The sequence below is a fragment of the Paroedura picta genome, chromosome 14 (assembly GCF_049243985.1).
Source record: "Paroedura picta isolate Pp20150507F chromosome 14, Ppicta_v3.0, whole genome shotgun sequence".
NCBI lineage: Eukaryota > Metazoa > Chordata > Lepidosauria > Squamata > Gekkonidae > Paroedura > Paroedura picta.
In genome coordinates, this window is record NC_135382.1 from 10,801,139 (window position 1) to 10,813,284 (window position 12,146).

A 12,146-nucleotide genomic window follows, 5' to 3' on the forward strand; every position below is an offset into this window, starting at 1 on the left:
GCCCTTGCTATACTTTCAAACTTCAGCACTGTACAGACTTCAGAAGCAAATAATGGAATATTTCCTTATTTTATAAGCTCCTAGCCATGACTAGGAGCCTCTTGTGGCGCAGAGTGGTAAGGCAGCAGACATGCAGTCTGAAGCTCTGCCCATGATGCTGGGAGTTCAATCCCAGCAGCTGGCACAAGGTTGACTCAGCCTTCCATCCTTCCGAGGTCAGTAAAATGAGTACCCAGCTTGCTGGGGGGGGGGGGGGTAAACGGTAATGACTGGGGAAGGCACTGGCAAACCACCCCGTATTGAGTCTGCCATGAAAACGCTGGAGGGCGTCACCCCAAGGGTCAGACATGACCCGGTGCTTGCACAGGGGATACCTTTACCTTTACCTTTTAGCCATGACTAGGATTCCTTGCAGAAATAAAGATAAATATTTTGGTATACTTTTTAGTAAGAGCTACTTGTTTGACATTAATTATGGTAAATGATTTTTGAATGATTTTCAATATTAGGTTTGGGGCACTGAGTTTCATGAGTAGGAAGGTTATTTGCTATTAAAATGGTTGTATTTTTATATCATTCCCATATCTTGGAGGATGCAGCATGACAAGCCAGTGTGACTTAGTGGGTAGAGCTGATCCATAGTGGTTAGACCCATGTTTAAATTCCACTCTGGCATGTTTGTTTGCTCACTGACCTTTGGTTAGTCTTTTCTCAGCCTAATCTAACTCTCAGGATTGTGAAGGGGAAATGGAAAATGAAAAATTATGTAAGCCTCTTTGGATCCCTAGTGGGAAGAAGGGAGTATAAATGAAGAACAGCTTTTTTTTTGGATCCTGCATTTTACTACCTGAAGGAACCTCAAAGCAGTTTACAACCACCTACCCTTCCTCACGGCGCAGCAGACATCCTGTGAGGTAGGCGGCTCTGAAAAAGTTCTGAGAAGCTGTGATTGGACCAAGGTCGCAAATGAAGTAAGTAAATAAAATAAAAAAGGATCCAAAGAATACATAGGCTGAAAAGTCAGTGATCAAAATACTCTGGAGCCCTAATAAAAACCTGACTATAGAGAGTATTATCTGACTTGATGGATAGCATAGGAAATGAATGCACATGAAGTTACCTTATACTGAATCAGACGATTGGTCCAGTATTGTCTACTCAGACTGGCAGCAGCTCTCCAGGGCTTCAGGTGTTTCACATCACCCTGCTGCCTGATGCTGAACTGGAAGTGCCAGGTATTTATTTGTTATTTATTATATTTATTTATATTTTAATTGATATTCCGCCGCTCTCAAAGACTTACAGCGGTTTACAATAAAAGAATAAAACAATCCAACCCATAAAACCCCCAATACATTAAAAGATGGCAATTCATCGGTTAACTCCCCATCTCCCCTCCCCTGTCCAGCTGCAGTCAGGAGCTCTTTTCGTTAGGAGTGAGGGTCCTGATCTCACTAATTCTTGGGGATCCGCAGATGGTAACTCCGGGACCACAACCATATGCCTGGTGGAAGAGTTCCATCTTGCAGGCCCTGTGGAAGTGTGTGCCGAGGGGGACCCCCAGCCATGGTGGCTGCTGGAGAGCACCAAAGGTGAGGCAGCAGCAGTGGCAGGGCAGCCCCCAAGGCAGCAGCCGGGGGGGAGGAGCCACGACCCAGTGCGAACTGATCAACGACCCAGTGCGAACTGGCGGCGGCGGCAGTAGTGAGATAACAACGCACAGCTGTGCCTGGCTTATTTTTGTTTTTCTATCTCTACTGGTCTCTGTTTCGCGTTTAGAGGAGTTTCAATATATGCTCCTTATCTGAACAAGAAGCATAATACAAGAAAATAAAGAAAATAAGGACAAGAAACTCCCTGTTAAAACAAGAACTCCTGCAGTCTAAACAAATGGGAGCGAAAAAGAGGCTACATTCACCTGCTGATCAACCTGGGTGCAGTGCCGAGAAACAACTAAAGCTTGATTACTACTTGAAAACAAAGAATTCGGATCCTACACTAGAAACTGCTCTATTTAGCAACAGATATTCTATCTTGGAGGAAGACTCCCCCACTCTGGTAGTTGAAAGAAGACTTTCAAGTCCACCGAAGTTGTCTTCACCAATCGAGAAAGATACGGGGGTGCAATCACCGTGTAACAAGCAGGCAAGTAACTTTGAGCTCCTTTTTAAACAATCAATTCTGATAACTGAGACAGTAGTTAATTTGTTTACAAAATTTGACCAAATAAACCTTCATTTGACTGAATTGAAGGAAGCAGTATACAACCTTAAGGAATTTCACTTAAAGGGACAGAGGAACAGTGTTGAGAAAGCAAATCACCTAAAAGTTAAAACAAATTCTCAAGATATCCTCCCCAAAGGAAATGCTAATCAGAAAACCGTTCCCTCAGTGCTCCCTCCCAGTAACCTGCAATTGCATATCAATAATACAAAAAACACTCGCAGGCTCCAACGAAATCAGCTGGCTATTCTGGTGGGAAACCTCAGAGTAAATTACAATAAGTGGAATTCTAAAAGAGCCGTGCTTAATTCCTTGACACAAATTCTCGAATGCAAAATAATGGAGGTTAATATAGACAACCTCCACTGGTTGCCAAGTGAGAACTTTTATAAAAGGCTGGTCATTACATTCAGACATAACAGGACTGTAACCATGCTTACGCGCAGGAGGGAACTGTTTGTCAAGTACCAGATTTTCTTAACCAGGGTGTTTAAAGACTCTGTCTGTTCCCCTCTATGCAAAGTAAAGTCTAATCAACAGGAGCCAAGGAATTTGGTACCAACTTCAAGGGCATCAATGAGAAAGGGTAAAGAATTACAAAATAGTTCTGGGCATTTGACCTTGTTTACCAAAACAAATAATAAAGAGGCAAGCTCACAACCAGGTCCCCAAGCTTTTCGAAAGCATGACCAGACCTATAGCCAGAAAAGCTTGGAAAAGAGCCAAATAATGTTAAGAAGTAAAATCCGGACAGTCATCAATCAAGTGACAACGGGAGATGACAAAGGTGGGGCACGAGGAAATCAGAATCAAGATTCACCGGCAAGAAGTCACCTTTCTGCATCTTTCGACTCAATGCCCCCACTGGAAACATCATACTGTTCAGAAATGGAAGCAAACCAGGAGGAAAAAATACCTCCAACAGATACAGAAGCTGCTGGAGTATCTATGGTACAACCCTCCCTCTCTCCTAGGGACAAAATAATTCAGGAACCATCAGTAGTTAAATCCCAAGGAATGTTGCTCCTCCAGGAAGTGGAGTTGGATCCTCCTGCCCTACACAAAGTGTTTCAGGAGAGGCAAGCACAATCTATGCCTAATCCAAAATACTTGGCACAAGAACTGCTTGAGCTGCAAGAACGGAATGAATCGGGAGCGCACGACCAAATAAATCCACAATCTATCTTTGAAGGAGAAAGTAGACAGGTACCACTTTTGATTGATCTGGACTCTACGAGCTCCTGACGCCAAGATAGGCCCATCTCCCACAGACCAACCAACTCACTTAAGCTATTATCTTGGAATATAGCTGGCTGGTCTAGGGTCCTCCATAGGGCAGAAGAAATTCTCTTTTTACACCATCCCTGTGACATTATAGCTCTCCAGGAAACGTGGACAAAAGCCGATCTTGATTTTGATGGATATTACTCCTTCAAGCTGGAAGCAGCGCAAGGACAAGGCCCTGGGAGACTGAAAGGTGGCTTGGGTTTCTTGGTATCCACTAAATTAAAGGCAACATGCACTCCCCTAAATCCTTTAAGCAATCTGGCTTTTGGTATTCTGGTAAGCTGGGGAGCCAGCAAAATTTTGATCTATAATGTCTATCTCCCTCCCCAAAAGAGGGTTATGGACACCAAAGCTGCTTGGAAAGCTCTAGAAGAATACATACTTGATACCAGTCTGGATCATCCATCAGCAGGAGTCTTGGTCGTAGGGGATCTAAATGCACGTATTGGACCAGATGATCAAACTTTGCGAACCAAACACAAAATAACTTGGATCAGCAATGAGGAGGGCTCAGTAAGCCACTTCCTTACCCGTGCTTCTAAAGATAAACGCTCCAACCAAGCGGGGGTTCAACTTGCCTCGATGGCTTATAAATTAAACCTATTTGTATTAAACGGGTCAACACCCGGAGACCACCCTGGAGAATTTACATACTTGGCAGGAACAAGAGCTAGCACTATTGACTATATGCTGACCGATGCAATTTTTGGCAGGTCAGTTAGTGATTTTCAAGTGCTTCCATACTTAGAAGGGGATCATCTCCCTCTTCTCCTTCATTTCTCTCCCCCTGACCAACACTTCCAATATGAACCTGCGTACTTTCCCCAAATTGCTCTAATGGAAAACACTGGTTGTCGGATAAGATGGTCCCCTCAACTAGATGATTCGGTAAAAAGAATGTTAGTCTCGGACAACTTAAAGGAACTGCGCAAGAAGCTTCTTGTGCCCAGTTCTTGCCAGAACCTTCTTTCCTTGTATGTTGAACTCACTGACAAGTTGAAGCCTGTCCTAACCAAAAAAAACATCCCACATAGTCCGACAACGGGCCATTTTGGCAAACCTTGGTTCGATAAAGACTGCATCAAATCAAAGAAAGATCTAACAGCCGCTTACAAACGGTATAATGAAAACGGAGCTGGGTCTTTGAATAACAAGCCTTTACAAATTTTAACTCTTAAGAAAAAGTATAAAAATCTAATAGCTCGTAAGAAGAAAAAATACAGTCTTGAGCTCTGGCAGTCCTTAATACAGTCTGTAAAAAATAAGAACACCACTCTCTTTTGGAAACTGACCTCAGGGGTGAAGTCAAGTGGCAGAATGACTACTGACCTATGCATCCCCCCACAAAAGTGGGTCACTTACTTTCAAAACCTTTATAACGATTCTTCAGAAATGAACCAACCAGGCACATTGGAGGGGCTTCCTGAGTGGCCTCCAGTCACTCAAAATGAAGTAAAATCACTTATTAATCAGTTAAAGGGAGGCAAGGCCCCGGGGCTGGATGGGATCCCCCCTGAACTTCTAAAGAATAATGAGGAATGGTGGAGCCCAATATTAGCAACTCTTTTTACATCTATTAATTCCTCAGGTCATATTCCCAGTAGTTGGCTGACAGCAGTGGTTGTACCTTTATATAAGACTGGCAAACGAAGTGACCCAGCAAACTATCGCCCTATCAGCTTATTGAGTATTCCCAGCAAATTATATGCCAAACACCTACTAGAGAAACTCTCGAGTTGGAGCGAGCAGGAAGGGCTGATAGGGTCCGAACAAGCTGGCTTCAGAGAAGGTGCCTCCACTATCGATCACTGCTTGACTATCCAACACCTAGCAGAAAAATACACCTCTGCAAAATCTGCTCTCTACGCTGTATTTGTTGATTTTAAAGCGGCCTTTGATTCCATCTCTAGATCTCGCCTCTGGAAGAAATTGGAGAACTCCTCTATTGACCGACGGCTTCTTGCCCTTATTAAATTATTATACCAGGGTACAACAATAAGGGTCAGATGCAGTAACCAAGGCCACCTTACCAATCCCATTAATGTTACTAAAGGAGTTAGACAAGGCTGCATCTTAGCTCCTACTTTGTTTAATATTTACATTAATGGTATAATTAACTCATTCCAGGACAAGGAATTTCATCCTCCTAGTTTAGCCCATCGTCCAATTCCAATTCTCCTTTATGCTGATGACGTAGTTTTACTTTCCAGAACTGCAGTAGGACTCAAAAGAATGCTAAGGAGGCTTAGCAGTTACTGTAAAGAAGAACAACTACAAGTAAACTACAAAAAAACAAAGGTCATGATTTTTGGCAAGAGGACCAAACCAAAAATTTGGAAACTAGACAACTATAAAATTGAAGAAGTCCACAGATTCAAGTACCTGGGAATTGTATTACAATCTTCATGTGCTAGGACTGCGCACTGTCAATATGCTGCTGAGCAAGCCCAAAGATCGGCTAACAACATTCTCAAATTCTATCGAACCAAGGGGAAATACTTTGTACCAGCTGCCCTAGAGCTCTACAAAGCCAAGACACTTTCTCAGCTGCTTTATGGCTCCTTTTCAGGAACCCCAACATCTAGTGTTATGTTACTGGAAAGGGTGCAGTCAGTATTTCTAAGGAAGATCATCCAGCTCCCTAAGTGCGTATCAAATGCTAGAGTGAGATTGGAAACAGGTATGCAAAGTGTGGAAGATAAGATCTATGTGTCATCGATCCTATATTGGCTGAAGCTAACCTATGACCCAAAGCGATTGTCTGCTTTGATCTTAAGAGACAACTTTCAGCCAATCTGGCTAAAAACTGTGAAATGCAAATTATCACAGCTTGGCTTTATGGAACAACAGCTAGCCTTCATACAGCAAGATCAAGCTAAATCCATAATTAAACAAAGGGTCAAGGACATCAGTCGGCAAAGGGATCTAGCCAAAACACCAGAATTTCTGTGTCCAGATAGGATCCGATACACGCTTGTTCCAGCTCCATACCTGTCAGACCTAGAACTTATCACCCATAGAAGGGCCTTCGCCCAAGCAAGATGCTCAGCTCTACCCACTGCCGTGCTGGAGGGGCGTTACCAAAAGAAACCCCTTGCTCAGAGACTCTGTCCTTGTGCCAGCGGATGGATAGAGTCAGATGAACATGTGCTTCTGTTCTGCCCCATTTATGACACTATCAGACGCACCTTTATCCAGCCAATTTTGAACACTTACCTGAGATCTTCCACAAAGGAGAAAATCAAGGTACTGCTTCAAGACGAAGATAAGCAAATAACTCTCTGCACAGCTAAATTTTGCACCGCCGCCATGAAATTGCGTACTCGGTATATGGATCAAAAAATTCTCTCTGATCCAACCTTATAAACTGGTAACTTAAAGTATGTTTTAAATACTGACTATGATGTCAGATTTTTAACATTTTTATAGTATTGGCAGTTTTCCTGCTTTTTGTATTGTCTTAGTTTTAACTGCATGTATTTGGGTTTTGGTCTGAATGACCGTGAATAAAATATTGATTGATTGGACTGGTACCAGTCCCCGGACCAGGGGTTGGGGACCACTGCTTTAAAGAAATGCATTTCAGGCTAAATGAGAGACCCGGGCTATATACTTTTGGAGCCTACCTGGTCTCTGACTTGTTAAAATGTACTAATAGAATAAACTTATTTTTTGTTATCTGGCGGTTGATACCTCATACATTATAAATACATTGACATTAACCCACCTGGGATGCTGACAGCCTGTGTTGTGTAGTGGTCAGACTGCAATCTAGGAAACCTGGTCTAACTCCTGCACCACCTTCGCCATGGAGTTCACTGGGTGACTGAGCCAAACAGCCTAACATGCCTAAGCAGTTGTGAGTCTTTCTCAACCTTTTTTACCATTGAGAAACCCCTGAAACAGTTTTCAGGCTACAGGAAATCACAGAAGTAGTATGATCATGCAGAAAATGGTTGAGAAGCATGTACATGCCCACATGAGGCCCCTCCCCTTCCTATCCCATCCAGGCCCATCACTGGCTATTGGGCAGGGTCAGGTCAACATGACCAGATAGGGTCATATCACTCAATAAATGTTTAACATCCTAAATACAATGGGCGCTAGGAGGCAGTGGGAGAGTAAAAGATGGCTTACCCGTTGCGGCGTCTTCTGGCAGGCGGCCATTTCCTGGATAGACGCGGCCGGGCGCTCCCTGGGCAGCGGCCTGACGCGTCGGAGGCGGCGGCTTGAGCGGCGGCTTGAGAGCGGAGGTGGCGGCTTGAGCGGCGGCGGAGGCGGAGGCGGCGGCTTGAGCGGCGGAGGCGGCGGCTTGAGCGGCGGAGGCGGCGGCTTGAGCGGCGAAGGCGGCGGCTTGAGCGGCGAAGGCGGCTTTACGGCGAAGGTGGCGGCTTGACGTGGCGAGAGGCGCTTTGTGCCTCTCGCCGCATCAAGCCGCCAGGCAGGGAGCCCCTGGCAGCCGCGCTTCGTGCGACTGCCGGGGGCTCCCTGGCCGGCGGCCTGATGCATCAGAGGCGCTTCGCGCCTCTGTCGCATCAGCCCGCCGGCAAGGAAGCAACTGCGAGCCGCAGCAGTTCGCGGCTCGCAGTTGCTTCCTTGTGAGTGGGGTGGGAATCGGTGGCCGATGGTCCGTCCAGAGGAAGGGGCCAATTGGCACCCTTCCTCATCCCGGACCGAGCCCGCCCTAACTCCTCCTACACAGCCCTTACGGCTTTATTTAGTCCGCGGCGCCCGTGGCGCCGCGGGCTATGTTAAGATATATATATATAAAATGAACTCCCAGTCTTTTGGGAAACCCTTCCAGGGCCATCAAGAAACCCCAGAGTTTCATGAAACCCTTGTTGAGAAAGCCTGAGTTAGGGAAAGGAAGAACTGATATTCAGAGAAAAGATGAGGCTGAAAAATCTACTAGAGAAATAAGTGTTGAAAAGGTAAGGTACGACCAATAAGTTATATCTGTGTTAGATGGCTTTTGAGAGTATATACTGCCTTTGGATTGCGTTTCTTATTGCGTTAATGCCTCTTATTGCGTTTCAGAAGCCAGTGCTCACAATTTTATGAAATTGTGGTTGGCCCCAATAAAAATTATTTCTGTCTAGATCCCCCCCCCCCCTTTACCAGATGGCTCCCTAGAGGAGCATCCAGTGAAGTTGATAAACAAATTCAGTATGAACAAGAGGAAGCACTTTTTCACTCACACCAATATGGGGATTCACAACTTGGCTTGCCACACCCAAAGACAAACATAACAAATAGGTTCTGAAGGTAGGCAAGACTTTATTGCAGTGAAGGGAAGATCTAGCGTGGGCCAGAAGTCTAGATTGACATAAACTTTGTACCTTTTTAATTAATTGCATGCCTACTTCATATAACTCAAACTTGTCACATGCAGTGATTTATTGATTACATGGAATCTATTGAAAACATTAACTTTGGTATTGCAAATAGTTAATTAAGCCTTGTTCCTTATTTGTGAGCTGGGCTTTCTTAACTTGGGCCTCAAGTTCTAACTTTCGTGTTTCAAAGGCCCCTGATCACATCCAGTTTCTTCATCTTGCTGCTTTGCAAGGTTCTATGTTGTAAATATGTGTTGCCAACTGCCAGGGAGATTATTGTATTAGCTTTATTTTTAACCAGGTGGGCCTTAATTGTTACTTGCAATTGATTATAAGCTTAGCATTGATTCTTAATCCTTCATTCCCTCCTCTGGTTCAATGTGGGCAAAAGCACTGCGTATGAACCACTTCCAGCTAACATTTGCATTTGCATTGGCTCATAATAGTGCTGGACAGTGAGACTCTTCTTCTAACAACTAGACATAAGCAGATCCCACAAGATTGGAAATTAGTACCATAATAGCCATAGCCTCAATAATTTCTGCTTTTTTCAGCCATTCCCCCAATATCAGAACCACCCAAAGAACCACAATCATAAATCTGGGGCCTTATGTTTTCCAATCTGCTGAAACACTTTTAATTATTTTCTGAATTTTTTCTATAGCATTACTAACATTTCCCCCATCACTGACATAAAAGCAGCATTGTTCACCTATCACAATGCAGGCCACTCCTTGTTCAGTTGTGATAGTATCTAAGACCCTCTGTGCTGCCCTGCCAGGCCGCACACTGGGTATTGATTAATTACATCTTTGGACGGGAAGCCAAGACCAAATTGTTAGACAAGTTCAGAGTCCAAAGTCCAGTCTGAAGGGTCAAAAGCCAAGGGAGTCAGAGACGGGCAGGAGTGCGGAGTTGAGAGCCAGGCTGGGGTCAACACTGAAGGGAGTTTGAAAGCCATATTGGGGTCAAGTTGCCAGGGAGCAGAGTGACACCTGAGCCAGAGTCAGGAACCAGGGATGGATTCAAGAGCCATTCCGAAGACAGGAACCAGGAAACAAAGTCAGGAGTCAGGCCAATGTCAGGAGTCGAGCTAAAGTCAGGAACTAGGATCAAATGGGCAAGGCTTTGCAGTAGCAACCAGGAACACCAGACATCTAGGCAGACAGGCAGGGAATTCACATGTTGCACCCATGGAGAGGCTTGCCCCAGACCGGGGGTTGGGGACCACTGCGCTACAGCTTCTGGAGCGCCCTCTGGCTGTTCATCAAGAGATGCCAAAGGTTCAGGCATGACAACCTTCTATTTGGCAGGACAACTTGAGAAAGTGAATTCATTTCTATAAATCCATTAATGCCACAGATGTGTTATTGAAACTCAACTCCAGTTTGTTGTGATATGTTTACAATGGCCTTTTCTAATTGAGCTACTCCTAGCTGAGGAAAGAAAGGTCTGACAAATGCATTGAATCTTGAACTTCTCTGTACCAGGAGATTTGCTCCTCTGGATTTCTGGGTTAGTATGTGCACAAAACTTCCTAGATTTCGAGGTTGGCACCTTTGATGCTGGTGGCATTAAAAAGTTCATAGTACATCTACCTTTCCAATATATTCCTGTTATGTGGGAAAACGGATGATGTGGTCAGTATTGTTCTGTATGATTTGTCCCAGGAGCCCATTCTTTGCTTTGCTTTGCCCTACTTTGCTTTACCGTTGTATGATTATCTATCATTCCCAATGTAAATCCATCACGTTGTTCATTGAAATATTTACTTTTAGCAGATTAATTAGCTTGGGAGATAATATTAAAAACATTGAGACCACATAGTTTAACTGTATTCCCTTCCATTTCATGCTATAATGCATGAAATTTTGACAATATTCTATGCCCTAACCATGGTCCTTTTCCCTCCTCTTTGTCGAAACACGTGAGAAGCTAGCTGTTTTACAATAGGAAACCTTGTAGCTTCTAAGAGGATGACTGGGAAATCATTGTGGGATGGGAGCTGTGAAACCCCAGGCAGTCGTGGTTTTTGAATATATTCACAGGAAGGAACAAGCCATTACAAAAGCCTCTAATGCATGATGTGTTAGTTGGCTTTGCACCAATCAGGTACTTTTGCCTCAAGCGCCATTTGTTGGATTGCACTAAAGGAAGGGTGTTCCGACAAGGCCTGAAGGCCCGGCAGAAAAATCAGGATCCAAAAACAAAGCACCCTGAGCCTCTAGAGCAGGGGTAGTCAACCTGTGGTCCTCCAGATGTCCATGGACTACAATTCCCATGAGCCCCTGCCAGCATTTGCTGGCAGGGGCTCATGGGAATTGTAGTCCATGGACATCTGGAGGACCACAGGTTGACTATCCCTGCTCTAGAGGGTTTGTCCTGAAAAACAGTGGGCAAGGAACATAACCCCTGGGTGACTTGAGAAGTGTTAACAACTAAACTCCCACCGGATAGATTGTGTTGTACTTGACACTCCAAACATTGTGTATGGAGGTCTCAGAAATGGTGATGCGGTAGACATGGGAATGAATATCTCTTGCCTGGGATCATTAAATGATTCACATTCTTGACATTCAATCACTTCTACCAATAAGACCTTATCCCATTCATAGAGGAAGTGCTGAAAGTCGAGATTAAGACTAAGCATGGCACTGCTGAGTCTGTAAGCTACATGCCCTTCTTATTTGATCATGTTCACACCAACTCCCTTGGAAAAAGAGATTTCTGATAGCCCCTAAAAACTGCACACAAAGCCACTATTGGTTTTTAGTTCTCTATTCATGGATGGAGCTATAAGCTTGGGAAAAAATGAAAAAGAGAACTTAAGGAATTTGCTGGTGGGACTGATATTTGAAAACTGATATTTGAAAACAAGGAACCTGGCTCCATAGGCCATTAAGCTCTGGTAATTTCTCACAACCAATTTAGTTCTGTTAGAAAATGTGAGTTGCCAGAGTCCTGCCACAAGGCTGGCAAGAGGGACAGGCTCAGGTGGTCATTTGCATGCTGGGCAGGGGTGCACTGACAATGCAATGCACATTTATTTATTTATTTATTATATTTATATACTGCCCTCCCTGAAGGCTCAGGGTGGTTTACCTGGAACGTAGAAACTATACGAGAAACTTACCTGCTAATTCACTCCCTTCATTCCTTTGTGGCATGCCTGCCCCTGCCTCTCTGGCCACCTGTTCGGCATCTCTTCCTGAGGGTACACATCTTTAAAACTTTTAACTGCGCACACACATGCTACCTCTAGCTAAACTTTTAAAGTTTTTCCTGCCAAATTATTTTTTT

General features: G+C 44.3%; 1 protein-coding gene across 1 annotated transcript in view; it reads left to right on the top strand.

Annotated features, from left to right (window-relative positions):
• The window catches only part of CYSTM1 (cysteine rich transmembrane module containing 1), a 58,146-nt gene that overhangs the window by 28,099 nt on the left and 17,901 nt on the right, over nucleotides 1-12,146 (top strand). The window lies entirely within an intron of this gene.